Here is a 17653-nt window from a genome sequence, read left to right on the forward strand (position 1 = left end):
AAAATCCTATTCCTCATTTACAGATGAAGAAACAGATGTCAGGCACGGAGAGTCTAAGTAACTTTCCAAAATCTTTGTATGTATAAGGGGCTGTGACTGGAACCCAGGTTGTTGGGGTGCCAAGAGCAGTGTGCTTTGGGTTGTACCCCCACTCCATCTCATCCACATCAAAGCCACTGTCATAGTCATTACCACAAGTTACTGACAACAGCCCAGGCTTCTGGAATTCAGCCCAGCCCTGTCATTCCACCTGAGCCCCCTTCAGGCAGTGAGTGCTGTCTGCCGAATGCAAGCCCGGGTTCAAGGATGGCCTCATGGGCTGAAGCTCCAAGTGGCAAGGGGCCCTTGGAAGGACCTCCCTGGCACTGTTCACTAGCCACAGCAACCACATGCCCCACTCTCCCCTTGGCATATGCTCAGCCTCCCTCTTTTCCTGGCCCTCTTGAGTTACCTCCCCATATGCTTTAAGCAGGGGAGTCCTCCATAGCTTCCATAGAAGACAGGGAATCCCTGAAACGGACACTGCATGTGCTACAGACCAGAGGGCAGAGAGTCCCAGGAACAGCACAGGACTTTTTTTTTTTTTGAGACGGAGTTTTGCTCTTGTTGCCCAGGCTGCAGTGCAATGGTGAGCGCGATCTCGGCTCACCACAACCTCTGCCTCCTGGATTCAAGTGATTCTCCTGCCTCAGCCTCCCGAGTATCTGGGATTACAGGCCTGCGCCACCACACCTGGCTAATTTTGTATTTTTAGTAGAGACGGGGTCTCTCCCTGTTTGTCAGGCAGGTCTTGAACCCCTGACCTCAGGTGACCCACCCGCCTCTGTCTCCCACAGTGCTGGGATTACAGGCAGGACCCACCGCACCCCGCTACTTGACTGATCTTAAACCTCTCCCGCTCACCTCTCCCATTGCTTGTTCAGCCTCACACCCCAACACCTTGCTCAAGCCAGTGTTATACCCTCCACACCCTCTTCAGCCAGTTTTTCCTGAGTTCTAAGCCTGTCTCTTCCCCTTTTCCTCTCCCCACCTCACCCCTTGTCCTCTCTTAGGTGCCAGCTAGAACTATTTTTATATAAACTGTGGAATGTTTCCCCCCAGAAACTTCCAGTGGCTCTCTTATTTCAAAGAGCAAATATCTCTCCTTTTCTTTAAATCTCAGTTTCAAACAACCTTTTAACTACCACACTTTTAACTACCTTTTGCTAAACAAAGACATGTGGCATTTGCTGATAAGAGCTTAGGGCTTGACAGCTGCTCAAGGGCGTTTCAGATTTGGACTCTGCACTGACACCTCCAGCAAGCGAGCTCACGCCTTTGTGGCTCTAGGTTGCCTGGGTCTGCACTCTGGGAACAAGGAACCCCAGAGCCCCGATTTATAGAAGACAGTGTCCTGGTAACTTGGGGGCCTGAGATTGAATTCTACTGGCAGAAATAAAAGTAAAAAGTTTGGACAGATAGGAACATGCAAGGTGAAGAGCCACAAGTATCTCCTTCTCCAAGGAGGATTCTAAGCACCAAGTTTCAGGGGCTGAGAGGAAACGTTCCAGATCATAAACCCATCTGGTATTTTGACATGGTTTCATGAGGTTATCCCTTTGGAAGCACGCAGGGAGAACTGTGCCAGAGTGGACTCCGGCAAGGAAATGGCATCTGAACACAGGCCAGTTCTTATCTGCCACCCTCGCGTATCCATGGAGAGCCTCTCTTTCTGAAGTGGAGAAGAGGTGCATTCATTGCTCATAGCAGCTCTTGCTATTTCTGGAAAGATAAGCGATGGAGCTCACCTAATCTTAGGATGCTACTGGAGAAGTTCTAAGGACTTCACTTGCCGCATCTCATTTAATCCTCACAGCCCTATGGATATTACCATCCTCATTAGACAGATGAGGAAACTGAGGCATACAGTAGTTGGGTAGCTTCAAGTTACCAATTCTGTAAACTTCACAGCTGGGGTTGGAAACCAAGCAGGCTGACCCAAGCTTGGTGCAGATGCATTGTGGCTTCCTGATTTATGACAATTTGAAACTTGGTCAATTGGGTTTGATCAGGGTGGGCGTGTGTGTCTCTGAGGAGAGCACCTTCCTGTGCCCCCAGTCCTGGAGACCCTACCAGGGACAGCCCCCATTTCTCTGTCCTCTCCCCAAACGGCTCCAAACTGTCCTGGGGTTTCTAGCAACTACCACAAAATGCCTTCCCCTTTCTCTCCCTCTTCCACAGTATAGGGAAGCTGGAGCTTTGGCTGCCATAGAGACCCAAGAACAAAATCCAGATCACACGGGCATGAAAATACCAGGTTCCAAAGAGGTAGGCGGGAGCCATCGGCTGTCCCTGGACTAGGAATCACCCCGCATACCTGCTCAACAAGTCTCCCTTTCCCCGGGTCCGGGTGGCCCGGGTCTGGGCGTCCCCGCTGCGGGGCACAGCGCCTCCACGGGGCACTCCGGCGCGTCCTGCGCAGGGAGCGCGCCCAGTTCTCCGGGCCGGGGTGGAGGGACTTCTTCGGCCGAGGGGTCGGGCAGCGCCGCCTTCCCACTTCCGCTGTCCTCGGAGGGGTCGGAGGGGGTCTGAGGCGCCGGGTCCCCGAGGCCCTGGGGGCCGCAGTGCGGGGCTTGGGAAGGCGCCTGCGCGCGGGGCAGCCCGGGCTCGGTCTGTCTGTGGGTCGGTCCGCCTGCACCTCGGGGCCGCCCGGCCGCGCTCACCTGCAGCCCCCCGCGCCTGGGAAGCTAAGCAGGGGCGCAGTCACCCGGGTCTTCCTCGTCGGCCTCTTCGTCTCGCCGAGGGCCGCGGCTCTCCTCGGGGATCGCTCGTGGGAGGCGAGGACTGAGCCCCAGCCGCTGCCACTGCCGCTGTCTCCGCCGCCGCCTGCTCCAAGTCCCATCCCAGAGCTCTCCCCTCGCTTGCCGGCAGCCTGGGAGGCGCTGGGCCAGGGCGGGCGGGCGGCGAGGGAGGCGGTGCCGCGCGCGGGTGGGGAAGGAGGGGTGTCCTCTTTGGGGATGGGGAAGGCGCCGAGAGAGCGCGGCGGCGAGGGCGGCCCCACCCTGCAGGCAGCCCCGGGAGCTGGGCATTCTGGCGGCACGCCCTGCCTGCTGCCACCTGGCTCCACGCAGTCCGTGCCCGAGCTGGGGCGGGCATCACTCAAGGGTCGGAAGCCGCAGGCTAAGAACACAGGCAGCTTTAGGGGCCTGTCGAGGTGGGAGTGCGGGGAGGAGGGGTCTTCTGGGGGAAAGGAGACATGGCAGGAATCTTATATCTAGAACTTTGGGTCATGATCTGCAAGACGCCATTGACGACGGGGATGGAGAAAAAAGTGGTGAGGACTGGGCTAACAGATGACAAGGGCCAAGAGCTGTCTTGGCAGTGCCCACAGCACCCCACCAGTGCCAGTTCATATTAACAGAGCGTCCACTGGCTGGATACCAGGCCCCGGGGTGGGGAGGGGGTAAAGATGCCAGGATGGAGAGAAGGCAACATTCCTTCCCCGAGGGAGCAGGGGAAGTCTAGTTCAGACAAGACTTTTGAAATTATGGGCTGAGACATTTGCAACTTTGCAAATTGGAGGAACCTCACCTTAGATGTCCCCACGGAGCCTTGGAGGGATGCAGAAGACAGGATTGGCTAGTGACAGTCAAAGTGGCCGGCACCCCGCTCTACCAACTCCCCAGCTCCTGAAGGCCGGGTGAGTGGCTCTACAACAGACCAAGACATCTCCTACAATGCTCCAAAATTCCATTCCCAAACCACTAACCAATGCACCCCGTTCAGGTGTTAACAAGCTACCAGGAGAGGAAGCAGCGCTAACTAGTTTCAAAACCTCTGGACATGCCACAGACTGATAATTTGGTGCTTTGGGCCGACATCATTTTGTAATTAACCAACACTCCTATTTGATGATAGAGTTGGTTTCTGAAATACGAATAAACGTCATGTACAAAATCAATTCTTCAGGAAAGCTCCAGGAGGGGTAATTAAAATTCCAGCCATGAAGCAAGGGGTTAACATACTCAAGCCATCAGGCAACTCAATGGCACCTTAATACCGAGAAAGAATTGTGGATTCCTGTTCCTTTACCCAGTACCTTAAGCTCTCTGGGCACTCTTGGCTGCCTGCACTGATGAGAAATAGTTTTTTTGTTATGTCTTTGGGAGGAGGTAGGTGGAGGTCAGAAAGCAGAGGAAAGTCTTCAGGAAATGTTTGGTCTCTGAAGTCTTGGATCCCATAGAAGAAAATTCTTCCTGAGTCTGGGCCAGTGAAAATCCCCTAGGAACTGGGGAAGTTGAGCTCCAGTTTATGGAAAGTTATATTTAAAATGTGTTGCCTTAATCCAAGACACCAGTGTGATCCAGTAATTTACCAGGAAAACAATAGCAATCCCCAACCCTTCCAAATTGTAAGGAAATTGTAATTTACTAACTGATTCCAGTGACTCTCCTTCCTGTATGCCAATTAAAATGGGTGTTTTTCCCCCAGGGAGTTCTACTGGAATTCTTGAGAACAGGAAACCTACCTACGAAGTACACTTGGGGCCAAGTCAAATAGGTCAAATGAGTTGTTCTACCTTGTGGGATGATCTTCAGATCTGCCAGAAAAAAAATGAAGCAAAAGCAAATTCAATGTCCTGAAATATGAAATCAGAACAAACAATGAAATGATTTCTGGGTTACCTTCAGGATGAATTGCAAGTTGATAATTAAGGCTCTTGATTAGGAGAAGGCCAAAATTGCCTTTTCTGCTAGAGGTCCTGCCATGTGCTAGCTGTACAAACAACCTTATTCAGAACTGTAGAGTTAAGATTTTTAGTTCTGGGACTGGGCGGTGGCTCACGCCTATAATCAGCATTTTGGGAGGCTGAGGTGGACGATCACTTGGGTCAGGAGTTTGAGACCAGCCTGGTCAAAATGGTGAAACCCCTTGTCTACCAAAAATACAAAAATTAACCGGGCATGGTGGCAGGAGCCTGTAACCCCAGCTATTCAGGAGGCTGAGGCAGGAGAATCACTTGAACCTGAGAGGCGAAGGTTTCAGTGAGCCAAGATCACACCACTTCACTTCAACATGGGCAACAAAGCCAGACTCCAAAAAGTAAAAATAAAAATAATAATAATACAAAAATTAGCTGAGTATAGTGGTGCATGCCTGTAATCCCAGCTACTCAGGAGGCTGAGGCTAGAGAATCACTTGAACATAGGAGGCGGAGTTGCAGTTTGCCAAGATCACAACTGGCACTCCAGGCTGGATGACAGAGTGAGACCCTGTCTCAAAAAAAAAAAAGATTTTCAGCCAAGTGTGGTGGCACGTGCCTGTAGTCCCAGCTCCTCAGGAAGCTGAGGCTGGAGGATAGCTTGAGTCCAGGAGTTCTGGGCTGTAGTGCACTGTGTCCATTGGGTGTCCGCACTAAGTTCATCCATATGGTGACCTCCCGGGAGTAGGGGACCACCAGTTTGCCAAAGGAGGGGTGAACAGGCTCAGGTTGGAAACGGAGCAGGTCAAAACTCCCGTGCTGATCATTAGTGGAATCACACCTATGAATAGCCACTGCACTCCAGCCTGGGCAACATAGTGAGTCTCTTAAAAAATAACATTTTTTAAAAAAGATTTTTCGTTTTTACGTGGGCACTCATGCAAGCAGACAAGAATGAGGCATGCATTATTTTTTTTTTTTTTTTTTTTTTTTTTGAGACAGTGTTTCGCTTTTGTTACCCAGGCTGGAGTGCAATGGCGCGATCTCGGCTCACCGCAACTTCCACCTCCTGGGTTCAGGCAATTCTCCTGCCTCAGCCTCCTGAGTAGCTGGGATTACAGGCACGCACCACCATGCCCAGCTAATTTTTTGTATTTTTAGTAGAGACGGGGTTTCACCATGTTGACCAGGATGGTCTCGATCTCTTGAGCTCGTGATCCACCCACCTCGACCTCCCAAAGGAGGTATGCATTATCTGAGAGCTCCTAAGAGCTCACGAGTTAACTGGAATTGACATCTGTTTAAACGAATCACAACCCGAGTAGCTATACTTGGGACCAACTCTCAGTTTCTGTCTCCATGTAGTCTATTGTGGAGTGAGGATTTGGATCGGAGGAGTCATCTGACCCAGGCCTCACACTCATGAACAGTCTCGAATTTAGACTTTAAACACAAGCATCCCTTCGCTCCTTGTAACCATTAGAACTTTTTGTTTTGCATTAGAATCCTTCTTACTTGAGATCTAGCTATCTGGCCTAGAGGGCAGATTGAAATGAGACTGTCAAATCCAAAGGGGACCAGAGTACAGTATGAGGAAACTGAAGAACAGACAGGTTGCTTCGCGGATTTATAACCTAAAATAAAGCTCTGCTGAATGCATGAGGAGACATGTAAAATTGCAATGTCATCTCACCTGCACTGTTTCCCTGGTGACAGACAGTGTTTGAGTCCCATGTAGACTACTGGAGCTTCTCCCCATCCCCCTGAAGTACATGGGCAGGAGAGGAAACATCTTCATATCTGGCCAGCTGCCCATGTGTTGGAGCTGGAGGTGCAGGGTTAAGGGAAAGTTGCAAGGTAGTGGATTATCTTGGACTCCAGCCTAGGGAGGGGAACCCTGTAGGCAGGGCAGTATCAACTTGCAATTCATCCAGAACGTAACCCAGAAATCATTTCCTTGTTTATTGTGACTTCATATTTCAGAATGTTGAACTTGCTTTTGCTTCATTTTTTTCTGGCAGACCTGAAGATCATCCCACAAGGTAGAACAACTCATTTGACCTATTCAGGATACCTCATCGACATGGGTGATTTTTTTTTTTTTAATGTTAAAGGGTGAGATAATAAAGTGAGGAGCCTTAAGGCATAGGCAATAGTGAGTACAAATTTGACTTGTTTTCTTGGATCCTGGCAAGGCTGAAACGCTGCCTGTCTACCGGCAGACTAGGTTTCACTTTGGAGTGGAGCATGGACCTGCTATTTATGGAAGCATGGCTCAGCAACACAGATTGCTGCTTCTTTCATTCCTAAACCTAGAAACTGGCACGAAGTGGTCTGCTATCAGAAGCCAATAGCCTCATTCTTGTGATACTCAACTATCTACCTTCTCTCAAGGATGTTGGTGTTAAATCAGTTTGCCAGACACCTGGGCAATGTCTGTGTGCCTCTACCCTATAAGATCCCCCAGCATGCTGGCAGAGCTCCATAAATGGAGATTCGAGAATAACAAAAATAGACCGGGTGTGGTGGCTCACACCTTTAATCCCAGCACTTTGGGAGGTCAAGGCAGGCAGATCATGAGATCAGGAGATTGAGACCATCCTGGCCAACATGGTGAAAACCCATCTGTACTAAAATACAAAAAACTAGCCGGGCATGGTGGTAGGCTTCTGTAGCCCCGGCTACTCGGGAGGCTGAGAATTGCTTAAACCCAGGAGGCAGAGGTTGCAGCAAGCCAGGATCACGTTATTGCACTCCAGCCTGTCAACAGACCGAGACTCTGTCTCAAACAAACAAAAACCAAAAAATACAAAATTAGCCTGACATAGTGGCACAAGCCTGCAGTCTCAGCTACTCAGGAGGCTGAGGCAGGAGAATCACTTGAACCCGGGAGACAGAGGTTGCAGTGAGTCGAGATTGCATCACTGCACTCCAGCCTGGGCAACAGAGCTGAACTCCATCTCAAAAAAAAAGAAAAAAAGAAATTCAACAAATGAAGTGCAAACTCTATACTCTAAAAGCTGCAAACATTATTAAAAGAAATTACAGAAGATCTAAACAAATAGACATTCCATATTCATGGATTGGAAGATTTAATAAAATAGCAATATCTTCAGATTGACCTACAGATTCGACATAATCCATATTGAAGTCACAGAGGCTTGCAGAAACTGACAAGTTAATGCTAAAGTTCATATGGCAGTTTAAAGGATTCAGAGTAGCCGAAGTAATCTTGATAAAAAAGAACAAAGTTGGAAGGCCAAGTGCAGTAACTTATACCTGTAATCTCAGTGCTTTGGAAGGTTGAGGTGGAAGGATTGTTTGAGGCCAGGAGTTAGAGACAAGCCTGAACAACATAGCAAGAACCCCATCTCTACAAGACATTTTTAAAAATTAGCCAGGCATGGTGACGTGCGCCTGTAGTCCCAGCTACTCGGGAGGCTGAGGCAGGAGAATTGCTGGAACCCAGGAGGCAGAGGTTGCAGTGAGCCGAGATCGTGCCACTGCACTAAACAGAGTGAGACTCTGACTCAAAAAAAAAAAAAAGAGAGGCTGAGGAGGGAGAATCACTTGAGCCCAGGAGTTTGAGACTGCAGTGAGCACTCCTGCCTGGGTGACAGGGTGAGACAGGGTCTGAAAAAAAAACAAAAATCATTTCCACTGCAGAAATTGCCTGCAGTGGGAATTTCTGTGCTTGAGTCTATGGTACCCACCACAGAGGAATTTACATTGCTTTTACTATTGGAATTTTGTGATATTCTTATAAAGGATGAAAGACAAACGTTTATCATGCATGTTCTTACACGGATTTCATTTAAATCTGAAGTGACCAGGAAGTAGGTTGCTATACTTAAGTTGCATTTCAGCTACAGACAATTTACCCCCATTTATTCAATGTCTTGGGATTCCACAGGTCTTAAATTTGGTCATTTATTGCTATGACAGTGATTTAAAAGAAGGGGAAAAGAGAAAGCTCCTAAGAGGAGGCACATCTAGCAATTTAATTTTTTATTCAGATTCCCACTGAATTAAGTTCACATGAAAGGGACTTGATCACAAGAATAGTAAGAGCTAACAATGCCAGTTTCCTTTTGATTTCAAACTTAGGCAGACTATTAGGTAGCCTCTCATCTTAGTGGGCCTTTAATCTTTCTTCGGAAAGCAATCCTTTTATGACTGTGTTGCTATTATCACCTTTACAACGTTCTTCTAAAAGTCAAGATGTTCCCCCAGAAGCCCCCCAGCCCAGTACACACTACGCTAGCTGTGGTTTTGGCAGGCTTGCTGAAGCAGTGACCCTCCCATGGTCTCCTTGCATCATCTATAGGAATCAATGATTTTCTTTCTTTCTTCCTTTTTTGTTCTTTTTCTTTTTTTTGTCTTTCTTTCTTTTTCTTTTCTTTTTTTTTTTTTTTACAGGGTCTCCTTCTGTAAAAAATCACGACTCATTGCAGCTTCAACCTTTAAGGCTCAGGTTTCTTTCATCTCAGCCTCCTGGGTAGCTGGGACCACAGGCATGCACCACACCTGGCTAATTTTTTTTTTTTTTTTTTTTTTTTTTGAAACAGAGTTTCACTCTTGTTGCCCAGGCTGGAGTGCAGTGGACTCATTGCAGCTTCAACCTTTCAGGCTCAGGTTTCTCCCATCTCAGCCTCCTGGGTAGCTGGGACCACAGGCATGCACCACACCTGGCTAATTTTTTTTTTTTTTTTTGAAAGAGAGTTTCACTCTTGTTGCCCAGGCTGGAGTGTAATGGCATGATCTGGGCTCACCGAAACCTCCGCCCCCACCCCCAGAGTTCAACCGATTCTCCTGCCTCAGCTTCCCTAATAGCTGGGATTACAGGCGCACACCCCAGGTGTGGTCAGGCTGGTCTTGAACTCCCGACCTCAGGTGATCTCCCTGCTGCAGCCTCCCAAAGTGCTGGGATTACAGGTGTGAGCCACCGTGCCCCACCTAATTTTTGTATTTTTAATAGAGACAGGGTTTTGCCATGTTGGCCAAGCTGGTCTCGAACTCCTGGCCTCAAATGATCTGCCCACCTTGGCTTCCCAAAGTGATGGGATCACAGGTGTGAGCCACCATGCCCAATGGAATGGAATTTTGTTCTAGTGGGCTCTTCTGTCAGTTTTCTCTGTGGAATTTGAGCTCCACTGAGTTGTTTTCAATAATCTGTTGCAGTCACTGGGGTGGGATTACAGCTGGCTTTAATTTTCCTTATGTGCTTATTTTATTCTAGTAAATATGTTTTGAGTTCCTTCTATCTGCCAGACATGTGCCATATACCAACAGAATAGTAAGTAACACATAGATTCTCTATGAGTTCATAATCTATTGGGGGACTATAGACAAGAAAAGCAATAACCATAGAGAGTAAGATATGCCTTGATTGGGGATGCTGAGGATGCCATGGGAGAACATAAAATGAATGCCACCCAGGGCCAGGTGCGGTGGCTCATGACTGTCATCCCAGCACTTTGGGAGGCCAAGGTGGGTGGATCACTTGAGGCCAGGAGTTCGAGACCAGCCTGGCCAACCTGGCAAAACTTCGTCTCTACTAAAAATACAAAAATTAGCAGGACATGGTGGTACACACTTGTGGTCCCAGCTACTTAGGAGGCTGAGGTGGGAGAATCACCCGAACCAGGTAGAAAGCCATTGCAGTGAGCCAAGATCGTGCTACTATGCTATATCTGGAACCTGAGCAACGCCATTTTATAAAAGACAAAGCTGTTTTCCAAAAATAAGTTGTAACGGCTGCCACATTCTCCTCACAATGACTGCTTACCTTTTCTTATCAGTAACTGACAGAATTGCTGGCCTTTGCTTACCGGTAATGACCAGAATAAGCAGCCCAAGCTAATTCCATCCTGGCCCCTGCAACTTGTAATAAGTAACTAAGATCTGTGGATTCCACCACTGCCCAGATGATGTGTAAACTAACGCTAATCTTGACTTCTGTAAACCACTTAGGTAACAATCGAAGTGACAACAAGTCCCCTAGCCCTTGGAATGTCCGGAGACCTGCACCCTCCTCTCTGCCCGGGAGGTGATTTACGGAATCCCCTGGCCCTCAGAATGTCTGAATCCCTTCACCCCCATCCCGCCCCACACCCTCACCCCGGAGGTGGTTTACGGGCATAAAAGGGTCTTGTCACCCTCCTTTCAGGGCCACGGGTTGGAGAGACGTGAGTCCCCTGTGGTCACCAGCAATAAAGACCCTGCAATTTGGCATACTTTTGTCTTGGTTCTAATTCTATACTCGATCCAAATACTTCATTACTGTACCCCAGCCTGGGTGACAGAGCAAGACTTCATCTCAAAAAAAAAAAAAAAAGAATGCCACCCAGATTAGTAGGCCATAGGCTTCTAGAAGGAAGTCATTTTCAGATGGACACCAAAAGGATGAGGCTTTATTTTCTCTTCTTTTTTTCTTTTTTCTTTTCTTTGCTTCTTTTTTTTTTTTTTTTTTTTTTTTTTTCCGGAGATGGAGTCTCACTCTGTTGCCCAGGCTGGAGTGTTGTGGTGTGGTCTTGGCTCACTGCAACCTCCTGGGTTCAAGTGATTCTCCTGCCTCAGCCTCTCAAGTAGCTGGGATTACAGGCCCCTGCCACCATGCCCAGCTATATTTTCTGTTCTTTCTTGCAATGCATTATTTATGTAATTTTATTAAAATCAACAAGTTTGCAATGTGTCCTGATGCCTGCTCATACCTGGATTTTCTATTAAGATATTTAAGGAAGTTTAACTCTCAGGGACACAGATGATACAGTGCATTAACTTCAAGAGGGCAGAATAAAGCCTATACTCCCATGGGAAATGACTATTCTGTCTTTATTGGATAGGTGTGAAAATAGACAGCAATACTGGCTTTCTGGGGCAGGGGCAGGCAAGGAAGTTGGGTCATAAGTTGGCTCTATACTATTCCTCCAAGACAGTACAAATTGTATTACTGTTCTTCTTACTTACTAGCCCGAATTATGCTTTAAATCTTAATATGTGTATTCTTCTCAACAAAGATAGACCAGTACAGTTTAAAATGGTGCCCAATTTCCTCAAAAGGAAATTGCTCATTTGAAAACAATTAACCATTCTAAAAGGCTCACCTCTGTTGATCCTTCTTCCTGCCTGAATACATTCTTTATAACAAGGAAAGCTGATACTTGCAGAGCATTTTCCAGTATAATTAAATGGGAAAGTGACCACTTTGCTTATGTAATACGAACCTCAAGTTGAAGATCTACCCTACGTTTACAGTTTACACAGCTTTGCACAAACTGCTTTCCTTCTTGGGATGTATTAAGTCAAATTAGTAGAAATCGATGGTTATTAACAAGAAGCAAGAAGTTATCTGTACAGGATTCTGAAATTCTAATGTCTTAAAGATATGCATTAACCATTTTGATGCATTCAGTCTGCATTTTAAGTCCTCTGCCGCTTACTATATGACTTTGGCCCAGTTATTTTTCTCTAAAAGCCTCAGTTTTCTCACCTGCAAAATGGGGAGAGAGTTAGTATATCTGAAGTGCTATGCAGCATGTGTGCACACAGGAAGGGCTCGGTAAATGGTAAATGTCATTCTACCTCATGAAAGGGTAGAAGTCACAGACAAAGAAAGAGCGGCGAGGCAAAGAGGACCTGTGATCTTAAGTCAGGAAGATGAAAATGACGGGGAGGGCACCAACAGAGACACACAAAATCAACAGGAGCATATCTGGGCAAAAGGGAGGACAACTTTCCATTTTGGGCACAATGAATATAAAATATCAACAGGTCATCAAGATAGGGAAGACTGCTGGGCACGGTAGCTCACATCTGTAATCCCAGCACTTTGGGAGGTTGAGGTGGGCGAATCGCCCCAGACTGGGAGTTCAAGACCACCCTAACCAACATGGAGAAACCCTGTCTCTACTAAAAATACAAAATTAGCCAGGGATGGTGGCACATGCCTGTAATCCCAGCTAATTGGAAGGCTGAGGCAGGAGAATCTGTTGAACCTGGGAGGCGAAGACTGTGGTGAGCCAAGATCACACCATTGCACTCCAGCCTGGGTGACAGAGCAAGACTCTGACTCAAAAAAAAGAGGGCCGGGTGCGGTGGCTTATGCCCATAATCCCAGCACTTTGGGAGGCCAAGGCGGGTGGATCACGAGGTCAAGAGATCGAAACCATCTTGGTCAACAAGGTGAAACCCTGTCTCTACTAAAAATACAAAAATTAGCTGGGCATGGTGGTGCACGCCCATAGTCCCAGCTACTCGGGAGGCTGAGGCAGGAGAATTGCTTGAACCCAGAAGGCGGAGGTTGCAGTGAGCCGAGATTGTGCCATTGCACTGCAGTCTGGGTAACAACAATGAAACTCCATCTCAAAAAAAAAAAAAAAAGAAAAGAGAAAAGTATAAAATGGACATCACACAAAGGCTACCACACCAGGTGCAAGGGGGGTCCCTGCCACATGTGACAACATGGTCCTTTATGCTGTTGCTGGTCACAGACAGCAGACCCATTGTTCCTTATCTTCTCCGAGCCAGGACTTTCCTTAGGCACAGGCGAAGCCTCATTTGCCCCTGAGTAGGCCTAGCTTGGACATCCCCATCTAGGAGCTCAGGAATTGGAACGTGTCACTTGGCTAGCAGGGGCTGAAACACCGCAGCCCAGACCTGTGACTAGCAAGTAGCAGCCAGGATGATGCCACCCTCAGCCTTTCCTGAGAGAAACACAGCTCCAACCCTCATTGCTGGTGAACTATGTGCAACTCACCCTGACTCTCACAGTGCCTTACAAAACTAACTTTGCTCTATCAAAGCAATATACCTGCTACATGTTCACATATATCAAGAGACATACAATTTTTATTTTCTGGGTTAAATGGTTTCTGTCTTAATATAAGCTGTGTTTATACTATTGATGACTTAAAAAAAAAAAAAAAAAAACTACTTCTGCTGCTCCTGGGTTGGTGAAAGCCTGATACTTTTTTTTTTTTTTGAGACAGAGTCTCACTCTGTCACCAGGCTGGAGTACAGTGGCACTCAAACACTGCACTCGGCTCACTGCAACCTCCACCTCCCGGGTTTAAGTGATTCCCCTGCCTCGGCCTCCCAAACAGCTGGGACTACAGGCCACCACACCCAGCTACATTTTTGTATTTTAGTAGAGACAGGGTTTCACCATGTTGGCCAGGCTGGTCTTGAACTCCTGACCTCAGGTGATCCACCCACCTGGGCCTCCCAAAGTGTTAGGATTAGAGGCGTAAGCCACCGCTCCTGGCTGTGACCTGATATCTCTTTTGTGAAGTGGCAGCTGAGGAGATGCTGGCCATGGCCAATGAAAAGCCCAAGGAAGGAGTCAAGATAGAGCAATTATTATATTATATAGAAGGTAGCAGGGCAGGATGGTTCTGTGGTACAAGTTTAATTTTTGTATATATGTATATTTTTTGAGATGGTGTCTAGCTCTGTCGCCCAGGCTGGAGGGCAGTGGTGCAAACTTGGCTCACTGCAACCTCTGTCTCTTGGCTTCAAGTGATTCTCTTGCCTCAGTCTCATGAGTAGTTGGGACCATAGGCACATACCACCACACCTGGCTAATTTTTGTATTTTTAATAGAGATGGGATTTCACCATCTTGGCCAAGCTGGTCTTGAACTCCTGACCTCTAGTAATCTGCCTGCCTCAGCCTCCCAAAGTACTGGGATTACAGGCATGAGCCACTGCGCACTGTGCCCAGCCTGTGGTGCAGTTTAAGAGGCATACACCACTTAGTAAACTAGTCCAGGTGCAATAGCTCATGCCTGTAATCCCAGCACTTTGGGAGGCTGAAGTGGACAGATCACTTGAGGCCAGGAGTTTGAGACCAGCCTAGCCAACATGTTGAAACCCTGTCTCTACTAAAAATACAAAAATTAGCCGGGCCTGGTGGCATATGCCTGTAATCCCAGCCACTTGGGAGGCTGAGGCATGAGAATCGCTTGAACCTGGGCAGTGGAGGTTGCAGTGAGTAGAGATCATGCCATTGCACTCCATCCTGGGTGACAGAATGAGACTCTGTCTCAAAACAAAAAACAAAAAACCCAAAAAACAAAATGGAAAGAGGCATACACCTTAGCAAACTAATGGAAGCTTATTGTCAAGGACAGGGTTTGTCAATGAGGGAGTTCAGATTCCAATTTGATAGGCAACCAATGAAACAGACACACTTGCACACTTGGAAATGGAGGATGAAGATACAATTGATGTGTTGCAGCAGCAAACAGGAGGTGTCTACTGAAAAGGGAACTGCTTCTTTACTCCAGAACTCTGTTCTTACAGACCAAGATTATATTCCCAATTAGAAAACTGCAACTTGGTTCCACCACATCCTGACTACTACAGTGTAGGTTTCCCTATTTCATTTACCCCTTCCTCATTCCCCTACTGTACATAAATTGCTGCATGTGCACAAGCATTTTTTTTTTTTTTTTTTTAATGAGACAAAGTTTTACTCTGTCACCCAGGCTGGAGTGCTATGGCACCATCTTGGCTCACTGCAACCTCCACCTCCCAGGCTCAAGCAGTTCTCCCAGCTCAGCCTCCTGAGTAGCTGGGACTAAAGGCTGCCCACCACAACTGGCTAATTTTTTGTTGATACGAGGTTTCATCATGCTGGCTAAGCTAGTCTCAAATTCCTCAACTCAAGTGATCTACCCACCTCCCATAATGCGGGGATGACAGGCATGGGAAACCACACCCTGCCTGTTGTGTGTATGTGTGTTTTTTTTAACTAAACAGCCAGTGGTATGTTTTGATTGACATCAAGTGGATATGGGACGGGGAAAAATACTGTTTCTGTGAAAATATACCCTTTCTCCATTAGAGGCATGCTCATTCAACTCTTTATATTCCAGTAAGTCACTTTGCTCTTGTTTTAACAACAACGAAAACAAAAATCCTTGCATACCTTCTTCAACTGGAGAATTTTAATTTTAAAACCAATGACAATTTTATAACTTTTTTGTACATAGCTGTTACATGTAGGGCAATCTGTCTTTAAGTAGGGATAAATTACTCTAAAAAAAGAATCCTAAATAGTTTTCCCTTCAAGCCAAGTATCTTATTGTTTAAATAAACTTCTTGTTTAAAAACAATCTAAGTTTTATTTTTATTTTTATTTTTTTGAGACGGAGTTTCACTCTTGTTACCCAGGCTGGAGTGCAATGGCGCGATCTCGGCTCACCGCAACCTCTGCCTCCTGGGTTCAGGCAATGCTCCTGCCTCAGCCTCCTGAGTAGCTGGGATTACAGGCACGCGCCACCATGCCCAGCTAATTTTTTGTATCTTTAGTAGAGACGGGGTTTCACCATGTTGACCAGGATGGTCTCGATATCTTGACCTCGTGATCCACCCGCCTCGGCCTCCCAAAGTGCTGGGATTACAGGCTTGAGCCACTGCGCCCGGCCTAAAATCTAAGTTTTAAATGAAATAAAAGAAAACTTAAGTCTGTTGTGCTGTTTTAAGCCAAATTCTTCATTCTAAAGCAGCAGCTGCACTTGCTGGTAAGGGTCACAGAGATGGGTAGATGGTGCTAAGACCTTTTCTGGGTTGGCCAAGTGACAGCTGCTCGCCTGCCGTGTGGTACTCCAGTCAGCAGAAGGTCTGCATGGGCTTCTGGGCAGAAGGTTGCAGATCTGGCTGGTTTCCACACACCATGAGCCACTTAGCAAAAAACATGGCCAGTGTGCAGAAACACTTTAAGTGATTCCATGGGTGTGGAGACATCCTTGCAATGCCTCCTTTTTCCTTTCCTTTTAAAACATGTATCTGAGCTGCCAAAAACCTTTTTAATATGGGCCATGGGCACTATTTTTGGTGTTTGTTAGGTCTGAAGGGGGAACCTTGAAAAGCCTTAGCCTGCACTTTCTGCTGGCCGTTCTTTTACATGACTTGCTCTTTAACACCTTGGCAAAGACACCTGCCCTCTCCCCTCCAGAACCTGCGACTGCCCATGTGACCAGCACCAATGCAGTTTAAAATGATATTTAAGTCAGCTTCAAGACCAGCTGCAAAACCTAAACGCATCTCTAAAAAACAAAAAGGGAAAATACATGTTTTTATAGCCTCATTAGTTTTCCTACCACAGAAAAATGCTCACTTCGCACAGCAAGACTTTCCTCAAATGATGAATAGTTCAAATACAACACATCCGTCTATGGAGAAAACTTTAATAGTTGCAGTTTATATAGATGGTTTATCGAGATCATTAATAATCAGTATTGTTGCTTAATGAACTGAGGGTAGAGAGGAAAGACAAACGGAATGAGATGTGGTTTGGCTAAGCAGTCAAACTACACAAATGTTCCTGGCTAGAATAAAAAATGGGGAGGGGGGGCCAGGCATGGTGGCTCACGCCTATAATCCCAGCACTTTGGGAGGCTGAGATGGGCAGATCATGAGATCAGGAGTTCGAGACCCAGCTTGACCAACATGGTGAAACCCTTTCTTTACTAAAAATACAAAAATTAGCCGGGTATGGTTGTACATGCCTGTAATCCTAGCTACTCGGGAGGCTGAGCCAGGAGAATCACTTGAACCCGGAGGCAGAGGTTGTTGCGGTGACCCGAGATTGTACCACTGCACTCCAGCCTGGGCAACAGAGCAAGACTCCATCACAAAAACAAACAACAACAGCAGCAAAAACAAAAACAAAAAAAAAACAAAAAAAAAAAACGGGAAGGGGACAGACAGGCTCCGAGTAGCGGAAGTTTCTTCTTTCTTATTTTTTTGAGGCAGAGTCTCACTCTGTCACCTAGGCTGGAGTGCAGTGGTGTGATCTTGGCTTGCTGCAACCTTGGCCTCCCAGGTGCAAACGATTCTCATGCCTCAGTCTCCTGAGTAGCTGGGATTAGAGTAGCCTCAGCCTCCTGAGTAGCTGGGATAGGTGGTGCATACCACCATGCCCAGCTAATTTTCTCGTTTTTAGTAGAGACGGGGTTTCACCATG

General features: G+C 47.0%; 1 protein-coding gene and 1 pseudogene across 12 annotated transcripts in view; one reads left to right on the forward strand and one right to left on the reverse strand.

Annotated features, from left to right (window-relative positions):
* MATN2 (matrilin 2) overlaps positions 1-2872 on the reverse strand; it is a 173544-nt gene extending 170672 nt beyond the window's left edge. For 6 of the 12 annotated variants that reach the window (XM_078353486.1, XM_078353484.1, XM_035277629.3 and 3 more), the window contains exon 1: positions 2703-2872. The gene's annotated coding sequence lies outside the window, so the exon portion shown is untranslated. Of the gene's footprint in view, positions 1-2356 lie in introns of all 12 variants that reach the window. The other 6 variants (XM_078353487.1, XM_054246389.2, XM_078353485.1 and 3 more) reach the window with 1 other exon arrangement.
* Positions 2873-13872: 11000 nt separating this feature from the next.
* Positions 13873-14944, forward strand: LOC108588602 (small ubiquitin-related modifier 2-like; annotated as a pseudogene).
* Positions 14945-17653: the final 2709 nt, after the last annotated feature.

The sequence above is a fragment of the Callithrix jacchus genome, chromosome 16 (genome assembly GCF_049354715.1).
Source record: "Callithrix jacchus isolate 240 chromosome 16, calJac240_pri, whole genome shotgun sequence".
NCBI classification, from domain to species: domain Eukaryota; kingdom Metazoa; phylum Chordata; class Mammalia; order Primates; family Cebidae; genus Callithrix; species Callithrix jacchus.